The sequence below is a fragment of the Carettochelys insculpta genome, chromosome 24 (genome assembly GCF_033958435.1).
Source record: "Carettochelys insculpta isolate YL-2023 chromosome 24, ASM3395843v1, whole genome shotgun sequence".
In the NCBI taxonomy this organism is placed as follows: domain Eukaryota; kingdom Metazoa; phylum Chordata; order Testudines; family Carettochelyidae; genus Carettochelys; species Carettochelys insculpta.
Window position 1 is genome coordinate 15870443 of NC_134160.1, and position 13067 is coordinate 15883509.

General features: G+C 54.0%; 1 protein-coding gene across 1 annotated transcript in view; it reads right to left on the reverse strand.

Annotated features, from left to right (window-relative positions):
• The window catches only part of NKAIN1 (sodium/potassium transporting ATPase interacting 1), a 205232-nt gene that overhangs the window by 23432 nt on the left and 168733 nt on the right, over positions 1–13067 (reverse strand). The window lies entirely within an intron of this gene.

Consider the following 13067-nt stretch of genomic DNA (forward strand, 5'->3'; position numbering starts at 1 on the left):
GTGGAATCTCCATCCCCAGAGGTTTTTAAATCCTGGCTTGACAAAGGCTGGCTAGGATGATTTAGTTGGGGTTGATTCTGCTTCAGGTAGCAGGGGGCTGGACTTGATGACCTCCTGAGGTCCCTTCCAGCCTTAGGATTCTATCATTCTACGAAACAGTGACAGAATGTCCCAGCAGAAAGAAGCAGAAATGTAGCACTTTAATGACTAACAAAATGATTTATTTGGTGATGAGCTTTCATGGGACAGACCCACTTCTTCAGATCAATTTCCAGCAGAAAGGGTTAACAAATGCTACAAGAAACTACTTCAAATGAAGTGTGCAATTAACACCTCTGCAGCTGCAGGACAAAGGACAATTAGCAGGTTACAAATTGTTGTAATGAGGCAAAAGCCAATTCTACTTAAACCCTTGTACTCCGAGTGGAGCATAGGTCACCCACAAGTCCCCTCCACTTCACTCTGTCCAGGAAAAAACCTCCGGCTGGCTCCATGAGCACCCCATTTGTTGTCCTTCAGTCTCAGTATATCTTCTCCACGTTGTCTGAGGTTTCCTCTTCTGCGGTTTCCTTGAGGATTCCATTTGAGAGCTGGACAGACTCAAGCCAATTCAGAGTAAGACTATTAGTGTCTACCAGAGTTCTGAATTTAAATTCCCACTCTCGAAGTAAACTGGCCACCAGCAAGCTCCAGCTTACGATTAGACAAAGGTTTCTAACCAGGAGAGGCGTGGAGGTCAGAGCAGCCTTCCAAGGGGAGCAGTGGGGAAAGCTCCCCGATTTCATGAGCTTGACAGGTTTATGGAGTCGGTGGTATGATCAGACTCCCTACCATGGCATCTTGCCAGTCTGCTACTGCTTGGAACAAACATCGTCAGAGCCAGAGATGGGACTCCAGATGAGGGAGGGTGCTGTGAGTTCCTACCAGGAATTCTACCCCAGGGGCCTGGTGGGTGAGTCTTGCCCAGGTGCTCGAGGTCTAACTAATCACTTATTTTGTGTTGAGAAGACACTTTCATAGTTCAGCTTGCCAGAGAGGCTAGGTGTGGGTCGGGGGGGCGCAGGTGGCAGGATGGTCCTTCCTTCCTTCCTCTGCAGCATAGTGCAGGAGATCATGGATCCCTTGCTAGTTTAAACTAGTGGTATATGGTGGAGTGTCTGTAACCTGAAGTCCTTAAAACATGACCTGCGACTTCAGTAACTCAGCCAGAGGAACATAGTGTCAGAGGGGCAGCTGTGCTAGTCTGCAGCTTCACAGGAGTGGGATGGGTCTGTGGCCTGCAATAAGCAGAAAGTCAGATGACCACGATGGTCCCTTCTGCCCTTAAAATCTCTGAGTTCTTTGAAGGGGTCACGCAGGTTCCCTTTGAGGATGAGGTCAGACACAGAGTGATCGCTGTGAGAAAAGTGCTGGCCCATGGCTGAGCGAGCGCTCTGTGTGATCATTTTCCTAGGTGAGCCCCTCCAAGGGTGCAGTGACTGGTTTCATCCACACAGCACTTTGCGGGGATCTGATGCACTGAATGTAGGACCAGAGATCTTGACCGCGGAATTGGGGAGTGAGAGTTGATCATTGTGGCAATGGAAACATGTTGGCCAGTTTTACATCTGCTTTTCTGGCAGGGACTGGTGCTGCTTTGAGCTGGGGTGCACGCTGGGCACCTTGCTTCAGCTGATGAGCTTGGCAAGGCTGGGGGTTGGTTGAGGCCAAAAGGGGAGGCTCCCCAGTCCCCCAGTTTCATCACCAGAAGCACAGTGCCCTCTGTTGGAGAACCCCTGCTCTGCCCTGCTGCTCTGCTCTGTGCTCCCAGCAGTCTCCTTTGCGGTTGCAGAATCCCTGAGCTTTTCCACCTGTCAGGATGTGTCTGACATGCACCCAGCTGCAAGCCAGGCAGCAGCACTCCAAAGCTTCACATAAGCCCATGGCCTGGATCTGGCCCCAGTGTGCCTGAGAGCTGTCGTGCCAGGGGAGGCTGGCCATAGATCTGTGACAGGCACCAACACACAGCAATGACTGCAGCTGGCTGCTGGAAATGGGCCCGGCAAGCTACTAGCTGCTGGTTTCTCAAACCCATTAAGATACCCAAAATTAATGTACCGCTGATGCTGCCAACTCTCCAGGCTGCTGCCTTGTCGTGTCTACCAGTGCTACCAGAGGGCTGTGAATGTTCAGCTCTCCACGTGCTCAATTCCCTCAGCTGCTCTTCTACAGCACCAGCACAAACTGGGTAATTACTGAGTATTAATTAACTGGTTCTTTATGATGGTCAGTGTAAGTAACCAAGATCTAAGGGTGCCTCTCCCTGCAAACAGAAACCTCCTCTGGGCCCACAGGAAATGTCAGCATGCGTAGGATCTCCCTGGGGCAGGGCTGGGCAAGGATTTTGGGAGGTGGCCGCTCACTCCACGCTGCTGGCAAGTGGCCAAGAGCTGCACTGTCCTATGGAGGGGTGCAGGATCTGGGACGGAGGCTGGGTGCAGAAGGGAGCTCGGGGCAGGGACTCGGTTGCAGGAGAGGCTGTGAGGTCTGAGAGGGAGTGTTGGGGAGGAAGGGGTTGGTGATCTGGGGCAGGAGATTGGAGCCAACAGCCACCGTGAGCCTGGGGATAAGGTGTGCGTGTGGGGCCCACTTGGTGCCCCAGAAGGGGGGCGCCTCAGGTGGAAGGGGTGGGTGGGGCTGAGGGCGGTGAGGCCTTAGCCTGCGGTGGAGCACAGTGCTGGGCCCTTCCGCAGCCCACAGAGCAGTGAACTGCACTTCAGTCTGTTTCGAAGGGGCCTGTGTATCCAGCTCCAGCTGCTGCTGCACGAGCAGGGGCGGTGACCAGGAGGTCTAGGCCCCTTTGAAATGCCAGGCCCTGTGCAACTGCCTGCCTTGCCACACCCTCCCACCACCAGCCAGTCTGCGGCAGAGTATTGGGGTGCAGGGTTTGGGAGGGGGATGGGCTCAGGAGGAATCCGGCCTGGGGGAGGGGCTCAGGAGAGGAATCTGGCCCGGGGGAGGGGCACAGGAATCGGTGCAGGCTCTGGGAGCGGGGTGGGATGCGGTGCCAGATGCAGGCTCTGGCGTGGAGGCACAGGTATCTCTTGGGCAGGTAGCCCAGCCCAAAGGCTCTCTGCCCTGAGGGAGGGAGGGAGGGAGGGCTTTGCCCGCTGCCCAGCCCTCAGCAAAATCTCTCAGCTCTTGTTGACTGGAAAATGGCCAATGGGAACTGAGAAACTGTCCTGTGCTATCCCTGTCCTCAGCAAAATCTCAGTTCCTATTGGCTGGAGGCGGCGACAGCACGGGAAGATAGCCAATCGGAGCAGAGAGATTTTGCAGGGGGTTGGGCAGCACAAAAGCTCTCCCCACTCCACAGCAGCCATGGGGTCTGGCCATGGGCCAGATTGCCCGGCTTGTGAGCCATCTCTTGCCTGTCCCTGCCCAGGGGGCTCTCCTGTGCTCCCTCCAGCTCTCACTCATCTCAAAGAGTCTCATCACAGCTCTTCTGATTCCTGCCTGCACATACGCTAGTGAGACCACCTGTTCTGACTGCTGGATAAGTCAGCTGAGTGGCCTTGCATGGTCCTAAACACTGACACCTGCTATATCAAGATCAAGCCTTAGTAAAAGTTGTACATACAGCATCTTAGGTGCATGCATGGTACATTGCAGGGGGAATTAAGACCCATCCCACATCCCAAAGGGTTTTGTCCCACTGCTTGCACAAGAGGCACAGCCCGAGGTCTGAAATTCCAAGCTCAGTTCATGCCATTTCCCCTCTGGAGGCAGCATCAACACTGACAAAGGGGTCAATCTTCACTGCACTGCAACCTCATTCACACCAAAACCACTGCCATTCTGACGGATTCCCACCCCCTTGAGCTCACTCTGCCCTCAGGTAAATGATGGTACAAAGCTCAGGGTGAGGGAGAATTGAGCCCAGGGTCTGGGCACATTGAACAGCATGGATCAGTCTAGACTAACCGATGTATTTTTATAAGATCTAAAGGTGGCCTCTCCCTACAAACAGAGGCCTCCCCTGGGCTCTAAGGAAATGACAGCACCCGTCACTAGCTCTAAACAAATAAATATATGATGAAGTGGGTCTTTGCCCCTGAAAGCTTATGCTACAAATATATCTGTTATTCTATAAGGTGCAACAGGACTTCTTGTTGTTTTTGCAGAGCCAGACTAACACAGTGACCCCTCTGTTACATGTACTATTCTCTGGCTGCTGGCGTGCATGGCACAAGAGACTCCCATGCCACTTGGCGTAGACTGTGACCACACTGGTCAAATGAGAGGCGTTTGTCTACCCTAGAAATGGTTTGTGGGTATAACTGTACAGCGGGTTCTACCAATATAGTGAAACTGGCACAGCCAGCTAGGGGAGAAGGAGTTTATATCAGCAAAAGGGCAATTTTGCCAGGATCGTTTAGACAAGATCTGCAAAGAAATAAGCTCTTCCAGGCAGCTAAAGGGTTTTGGTTGCCAGCACAGCTGCGTTTACACCGGGGTTTTGCTGCCATAGCTATAAAGATTGGTGGCAGTTTTTTTCACACTCAAAGTCCGCTCTACACTTCAAATTTTGATGGATGTAGCTGGGTCAGTCCAGGGTGTGAAAAATCCACCGCCCGAGGGACATAGGTGTGCTGATCTAATTCCCAGTGTAGCACAACTGGGTCAATAGATGACTGATTCCCTGGATGTAGCTACCACCATTCAGGGTGGTGGTGTCCCCCCACCCACTTCCCTCGCTGCAGGTTGTGTCCACACTAAGAGGTTATGCTGGCATAGCTCCAGCTCTCTGGTCACATCCCACTGATGGAGCTGTGCCAGATAAGGAGCTAGAAGTAGCCCTGGCCTCAGAGCTGGCCAGGGAGTCATTCTGCCGAGTGACAAGGCGGGAGAGTGACAGACCCTTTTCTAGCGGTAACCGCTTAAAAGCCTGCTTCTTGCTGCTGTAACACACAGCTGAATCCTGCAGCAGCAGCACTGGTGTCCCTGCAAACAGCAGTCATGAGAACCTCAACCTCAGCTCATGAAATTGTGTTGTCTGATTTCTGCAGTCCATAAACAGAGGCAGACTAAGTGAGAGCATGTGATTAACGAGCACCCTGCAATTCCCAATTAATCAGTCCCATTAATTTTGCTCTCCTGCGCTCCACTTTAGAATCAGCAGTCTCATTCCCTTCCGAGCCACCCACTCCTTTGCTCTCACCTCCCTGCCCTTCCCGGGACGCTGATGGATCTGAGTAGCCAAATGGAAAGCCAGCAGCACCATCCATCTCTGTCTGGTGGGTAAATGGAGCTGGTGTTTCACAGGGTGATTTTGCCATTGCCGCTAAATGTGCACATCCCTTCAGATTTAGTGAAAGTGTCACTCGCTTTCTTTCAGGAGAGGCTGAGAAGGGGGCGCCACAGTTGTTCCGAAGAGATAAGGAAGCAACAGTGGCTGTACAAGGTGTACATGGAAGATTTCTCTTTTTGCCTCCCTCCATGCACGCTGCCAGCCAATGTGTAGGTGTTGTGCTGTCAGACTAGCACAACGCTGCCGTGTTGGTGGCAAGCAGGTTTCCTTGGGGCCCTTCTAAATCTACTGAGTTGCCTCCAGGCTTCCCTGAGACCCAGAAATGAGGGCCCACAGAATACCATGCGAGTCACCCCATTGGGTGTGGCTCTCCAGATGTCATTAGACAAGGCATCAATGAGTACTGAAGAACAGCATGTCCCAGTTGCTCTTTCTGAGGTGTGAGCTCTTTGGTCATCTCAGTGTGGGGTGGAAATAACCAGTGGCTACGTCTACACTAGCTGGCTACTTCAAAGTAGCTGGCACAACGTCGAAATAGCACCCGTCGCGTCTACACGCGCCGGGTGCTATTTCGACGTTGAAATCGACGTTAAGCGGCGAGACATCGAAATTGCTATTCCCATCAGAAGATGGGACGTTCAACGTCGAAGTAGGGTGTGTGTAGATGATCTGCGTCCTGCTACTTCGAAATAGCGGAGTCCTCCATGGCACCAATCAGCTGAGGGGTTGAGACGCTCTGTCCAGCCCCTGCGGGGCTCTATGGTCTCTGCACTCAGTGGCTCTTAAAGCCGCAGGGACCCAGAAACCCCATAGCAGGAAGCTGGCAGCGTGCATGCAGCAGCCCTGCCACGTGGTGTCCCTGCACTGCCAGAGGGACATCATGGCAGCCAGCCAGCCTCACGAACGCCCTCAGAGCTCCCCCTCTGGGCCATCCCAGGGATCCCAGGCCTCCAGCCGGCGGGGTAGGAAGCGGGGCCCCTCCTGGACAGACCCTGAACTCCGAGACCTGCTGGGGCTCTGGGGGGAGGAGGAGGTGCTGCATGTCATGGGGAGCAAGCGGCGGAACGCGGAGGCGTTCGCCTGGCTGGCCAAGGGCCTGGCTGCCCGGGGTCACCCTGCCCGCACTCCTGACCATGTCAGGAGCAAGGTCAAGGAGTTGCGGCAGGGTTACGCCCAGGCCCGGGAATTGGTCAGCCGGTCTGGGGCTGCCCCTGCCGCTTGCCCCTATTACCGGGAGCTCAGGGCTATCCTGGGCCCCCGGGGCACCTCCTCCCGCCCCAGCCACCCTTGACACCACGGCTGATGAACCCCAGCTGGCCTCGGAGACAGGGTCAGGACCAGAGGGCAGCTCTGCCCCCCCAAGCCTACAGCTGGGACCCTCCACCCCAGCCACAGAGTCGTCCAGTGAGGAGGGGGAGCTGGTGCTGGACATGCCGTGCTGCAGCTCCAGCCGGGTGTGTGCCTCATGGGCATCTCTGCAGCCTGGCAGTGCACCATCACGTACGTACCCCACAGGGCACAGACTCCCTGAGCATGGGGTGGGGGCACCACTTGACCGGGGGGCCCCCCACATCCCCACAACACCCCAGCCTGACATGGCCCGGGCAATCCACAGCACGGGGATGCTGCCACAGCCACCAGTGCCCAGCAGCACCTCCACCCATGGACAGTGCCGTGCCCCAGCCCTGGTGGGAGGGGAGAGGGGAGGACCACTGGAGGGGGCCACCCACAGGATCACTGCACGCACCAATGGGGGATGGATGGGGTGGAGACACAGGCCCTTGGGGGGATGGGGGGGTGGGCCACGGGTCAAGGCTGGGTACTCATGGCCTCCCTTCCCCCTTTCCCCCTATTTCTGCAGCTGCACCATCTGTCGTCCCCAACAGCCCTCCCAGACCACCGGAGCACCAGCTGTCGGGAACACCGCCTGCTCCAGTCCGGGTCCACTCCCGGAGATGACACCGCCGCACCACCACCACCTATGACCCAGAGGTGGCTGCCGCCCTCTGGCGCCAGGAGGACCTCATGGAGTGGAGGCTCCAATTCGAGGAGCGGGAGGCCGCCTGGCGCCGGGAGGCCTGGTGCGAGTTCATGGCCACCTTTAACCAGGTGGCCGATACCCCTGAGGAGCTGGTGTCCCGTCTGCCTCCCCCCAATGTCCTCCGTCCTGCCCTCCCCGCTGCCCCACCCGCTGATGTCCCGCCCACTGTTGTCCCCCCTGCTGTCGTCCTGCCCGCTGTCGTTTTACCTGGTGTCGTCCCGCCTGCTGCCCCACCCACCAGCTCCTCAGAGCAGGAGCCACCCGGGGCCATGGACCCACGTCGGCCATACCTCCCCATGCTCCCGGCCCCCAGCCAGCCTCGCCAGGGACCCCGGCTGAAAGGGGGACCTGCCAGCTGAACACGGCGGGGGTCGCGCCCTTCCACCCCCACCCCAGAATGATGGGCCGATGGGTAGCCTGCCCACATCTCCCCCCCTGTAAATAGTTGTCCCCACCCTTGTATATAGTTATTTATAGTTGACCCCCCCCATTATAGTTTGTAGAGATGTCCCCACTTGTACATAGTCATTATTTTCATTAATCTGTTCTTTTTGCTAATATTATTATTTATTTGCCAAAAAGAGGTGACATTTTTGTTTCTCTTGTAAATAATGACAGTTTTATTTTTCCCAAAACCTGTGTCCCGTGTGCTTTTGGTGAGGGTGAGGTGTGGGTACTGCGGCAGGGTGCAGGGATGGCCGGGGGTGTCGCTCACTGGGCCCCCTGGTGAAAGTACTCCCTTAGGGCCTCCCGGACCTGGACCCCGTCCTGGTGGGCCTGGTGGCTCGGGGCGGCGGCTGGCTGGGGGGTAGCCTGTTGCAGCCTCCTGTGCCCAGCCCTGCACGAAGGCCTCCTCCTTGCTTTCCACCAGGTTGTGGAGTGTGCAGCAGGCCCCCACAACCTGGGGGATGTTTGGGAGACCCAGATCTAGGCGTGCCAGGAGGCAACGCCAGCAGCCTTTCAGGCCCCCGAAGGCTCGCTCGACCACTTGTCGGGCATGGTTGAGGCGGGTGTTGTAGCGCTCCTGGCTGTCAGAGAGGTGGCCTGTATAGGGCCACGTAAGCCAGGGCTGGAGTGGGTATGCCGCATCCTCCACAAGGCAGAGGGATACGGTGGTGGTATCCCCCAGAGGCCACGTAGATGTCCTGGAAGCAGCCACGGCTGTTGACCATGGCCTGCAGGACCACAGAGTGGTAGCCTTTCCTGTTGACATAGCGGCCACCACTGTGGTCTGGGGTGTGGATGGGGATATGGGTCCCATCAAGAGCTCTGAAGCAGTTGGGGAATCCCATGGTGACGAATCCCTCCACGGCCAAGTCCAGGTCCCCAGCTCAGATGACCCTCTTCAGCAGCAGGGCATTGAGTGCACGCACCACCTGTGGAGAGGGAACACGGGTGCCTGTGAGGGTTTGCAGAGTGTGACCCCCTCACCCAGGCCCCCCTCCTGAGGCCCCCCTCACCCAAGCCCCCTCCTGAGGCCCTCCTCACCCAGGCCCTGCTCACCCAGGCCCCCCTCCCCAGCAGGGAGTTCAGCCCCAGGCCTCCTTACCTCCATGAGGACAGCCCCGACTGTGGCCTTTCCCACTCCAAACTGCTGTCCCACAGAGCGGTAGCTGTCTGGAGTGGCCAGCTTCCAGACAGCTATTGTGACCCTCTTCTCGACGGGGAGGGCGTGCCGCATCTGGGTGTCGTGGTGCCTGAGTGCAGGGGTTAGCCACTGGCAGAGCTCCATGAAGGTCTACCGGCTCATGCGGAAGTTCCACAGCCACTGGTCATCATTCCATTCCCCCATAACCAGGTGCTCCCACCACTCGGTGCTGGAGGGGTAGCTCCAGAGTCGGCGGGGCACCCGGCAGGGGAGGGCGATGAGGGCCCGATGGTCGGGGGCATCTCCTGGTGCTCCTGGGGAGGGCTCCCATTCCAGGAGCTGGTGGGCGGCTGCCCAGGCAGCATCTAGAAGGGTGCCTGCTCTGCAGGAGACAGCTTGTAGGGCTTCCAGCTGCTGCTGGAGGTCCATGTCTGCGGGCTCGAGGTCTGCGAGGCTTGTCTCACCAACGCAGGGCTGCTCGTGCAGTGCAGGCTGAGTGTGTCTGGGAGGGGCCCTTTAAGGGAGCGGCTTGCAGCTGCCCCAGAAGGGCTAGTGTGCTCTGTGACCCGGTTTGTGGGCTTTCCTGGCCCCTTATTTCGAAATAGGGGGCTTATGTGTGTGGACGCGCCGCGTTTCCCTGTGGGGCGGCTCTTTTCGATGTTCCCCAGTGCTACTTCGACGTTGGATGTCGACGTTTGCCAGCCCTGGAGGACGTGTAGACGATAATCGTCGAAGTAGCCTATTTCGAAGTTCTTACTTCGAAATAGGCTACTTCGACGTTGTGTCCTAGTGTAGACATAGCCAGTGTGTGGCAAAATGAGGAGGAGAGGCTGAGAGATTTGGGCTTAGTTCGTCTGCAGAAGAGAAGAGTGAGGTGGGATTTGATAGCAGCCTTCAACTACCTGAAGGGGGCTCTAAAGAAGATGGAGAGAGGCTGTTCTCAGTGGTGACAGATGACAGCAATGCTCTCAAGTTACAATGTGGGAGGTGTAGCTTGGATGTTAGGAAAAACTATTTCACCAAGAGGATGGGGAAGCACTGGAATGCATTGCCTAGAGAGGTGGTGGACTCTCCATTTCTAGAGGTTTTTAAATCCTGGCTTGACAAAGTCATGGCTGGGTTGATTTAGTTGGTCTCGGTCCTCCTTTCAGCAGGGGGTTGGACTCGAAGACTTTCTGAGGTCTCTTCCCACCCTAGGATTCTGTGATTCTATTCTTTGATTCTATATTCTGTAGACTGAATCCTCATGAGCAGAAGCCATCACTGGCCTAAAAAAATCACAGAATGGATGGTCCGAGGAGAAACTATTGCAAGACAAAAGGTATAATAAGCAGAACACTCCAAAGAGAAAGAGTTACAAGGAACAGGCATTGTGAGAAAAATACAGTGCATACAAATCACTGGGAGGAGAAATCATTGTCCTCTGCATGTCAGGAGATCAACGTACCGTAGGGAGAGACATCATGCCCAAACCTCTGAGGAGAAAAATGGTGACCAAAACAACACCCATGAGCAATCCTTGAGCCAAGACCACTGCCTATCATACCATCCACTATCATCTCATTGTTCCCAGGCACTCCCCGTCTGTCATCTGTTGTCTTAGAGTGAAAACTCTTTGGAGTGGAGACCAGCTTTTTGTTCTGTTTGCACAGCACCTGGCACAATGGAGTGCTGGTCTGTAGCTAAGCCTCCCAGCATCTACACTAATAATAACCATCCAGTAAACTCTTTCGTATTCGGCAGCCCTGAGACCAGGAGGTTGCCAAATATTCCAACATTCTGAATCATACAGAAGTGTATCTAGCAATGTGTAGCACTAAAGAAAAATAAGATCAGATATTGAGACAAACAAAAATGTATGCAGAGTACTTTAGTTGCCTACAACAGCAGTACTGCGCACTGTACACTGTTACTGTATTTGCTGTATTTATTTGTATTTACTTTCACTATACTGTACTTACGGAAAATGTAATTAAATTTTACTTGGGGTTAAAATGCCAATTCTTTGAGAGTTCTGGATTATAGAATGCTGGATAGGAAAGAGTTTCCTGTCATTAATAATAACATCAGAGGGCACTGCCCAGCCCTTACAGCCAGCTCAACAAACACAAACCAGCGTGTGCTACCCAGTCTACATGAGCTACCCCAAAAATTAGTGTATGCAGCTCTGTGCTCAGGAGAAACCCTGCAATAACAAGCCAGTGTATGCAATCTCCTCTGCTGCATAGCGGGCCAAGGGCTTAGCACGCATTCCTGTACAAAGACTGAACCTTCAAGTGGCAGAGACTTTCCAGCCCTGTGATGGGAAACTCTAGCCAATCTGCCCAAGACTTGCCCATTGCTCTGAAGTCTGCCATTTTCACAGGTCACCATAAGAAGACGGGGCGCACTGAAGATAAAAGGGTGTAAATGAGAGGCGAGGAAGGAGGGGAAACACACCAGCTCTTCATTTCTGAAGAACTGTATTGAAATCTGGTCTCCTTTGAAGTAAGTGGCCACACTCCTTTTGACTTCAGTGGAGGGAGGAGTTCAGCCAGCCTTTGTAAATCCGGGCAAAGTTAACAGCAGAAACCAAGTGTGGAGCCTTGGCACATTCTCTCCTCCCCCCAGCACAACACCCATCCACCTCCTCACAGCCAGAAAGCTCTGCTGAGAGTGACTCGGAACACAGCTGGCAAAACCCAGAATTCCCAACCCTCCGGACATTCCAAGAGCATGAAATTCACCCCAAAGAAAATACGAAATCTCTGAGGCTGTGGGCACACTTGGCCAAAACTTCGAAATGGCCATGCAAATGGCCATTTCGAAGATTACTAATGAGGTGCTGAATTGAATATTCAGCACCTCATTAGCATTAGGACACTTCTGGCTGTGGCACTTCAAAAGTGCCACTTTTGAAAGCGCGTGGCTTGGCGTGGCTACACGGGGGTCCTTTTCAAAAAGGAAGTCAAGTCACGCGCTTTTGAAAGCGGCACTTTTGAAGTGCCGCAGCCAGAAGCATCCTAATGCTAATGAGGCGCTGAATATTCAATTCACCTCATTAGTAATCTTCAAAATGGCCATATGCACGGCCATTTCAAAGTTTTGGCCAAGTGTGGCCACAGCCTGACTGTTTTACAAAAGGAAATATTTTGTGCCGACCTGCTCAAAATCTAAACAGTTTTGACTTTATTGTTGTGCCTGATGTGATATGAAATGACATTGAAACAAAACATTTTATGTTGAAATGAAACATTTTGTTCCCACAAAATTTCTGACACAATCACTTCATTCCCATCAAATGTTTCAAATCAATTGACTCCCCATTTGCCAACTGCCATTTGCAGCATTGTTGCAGCTGTGCTAGGGCCAGGATCTGAGGGAAGTGAAGTGGCTGAAGAAGTATCATTTATTGGGCCAACATTGGCTGGTGAAAGAGTGCCAGGATGTTCTTCAGGTTTCCCAGACTGGAAAAAGAGTCCTGTGTAGTTTGAACGCTTGTCTCAGGATATTTCCTCCCCCACCATGTCCTTCTCATTTTCCAGCAGAAATACGTTCTGCTGGAAATGTTTTGACCAGTTGCAATGGAGGGCTGGGCCAGCTGGCAGTGCACCAAGGGACACCAGCAGAGCTGTGTGAGAGGAGGCCAGGTGATGTTGTAGGGAACAACTGAGGTTCAGCTAAACCTCATCCCAACCTAGTCTGAACACATCCCCACCGTCAGCGGACCTTTATCCTCCCAACACTGCGTGTGGTAAGGAAGTCCTCTCACACTCTACAGACTGGGACCCGAGGGACAGAGCAGATTCAGTGACTTCCCCTAGGTCCCACAGGAGTGCGTGGCTCACGCAAGAGCCTAGGTCTGCAGTCTCAATGGCCAATTCATTACAGGTTGAACCTCTCTAACCCAGAACTCTCTTGTCCAACAGTATCCATAATCCAGCATGATTTTAGTTAGCCAGATGATGGTTTATACTGGGTGTGGCCAAGTTTCCTGTGGTCCCATAAAGTTTGCTTACATCCACGAGTCTTGGCTCCCTATGTTTTGTGCTGTTATTGAGCTGTAATTTACCCCTAAAAGTCTTCTAAGAGCCCAGTAAGCAGGGGAAGTGTTAATGTGCTAGACAATATTAACCTCCCATGGTCCAGCAGATTCCATCACTCAGAAC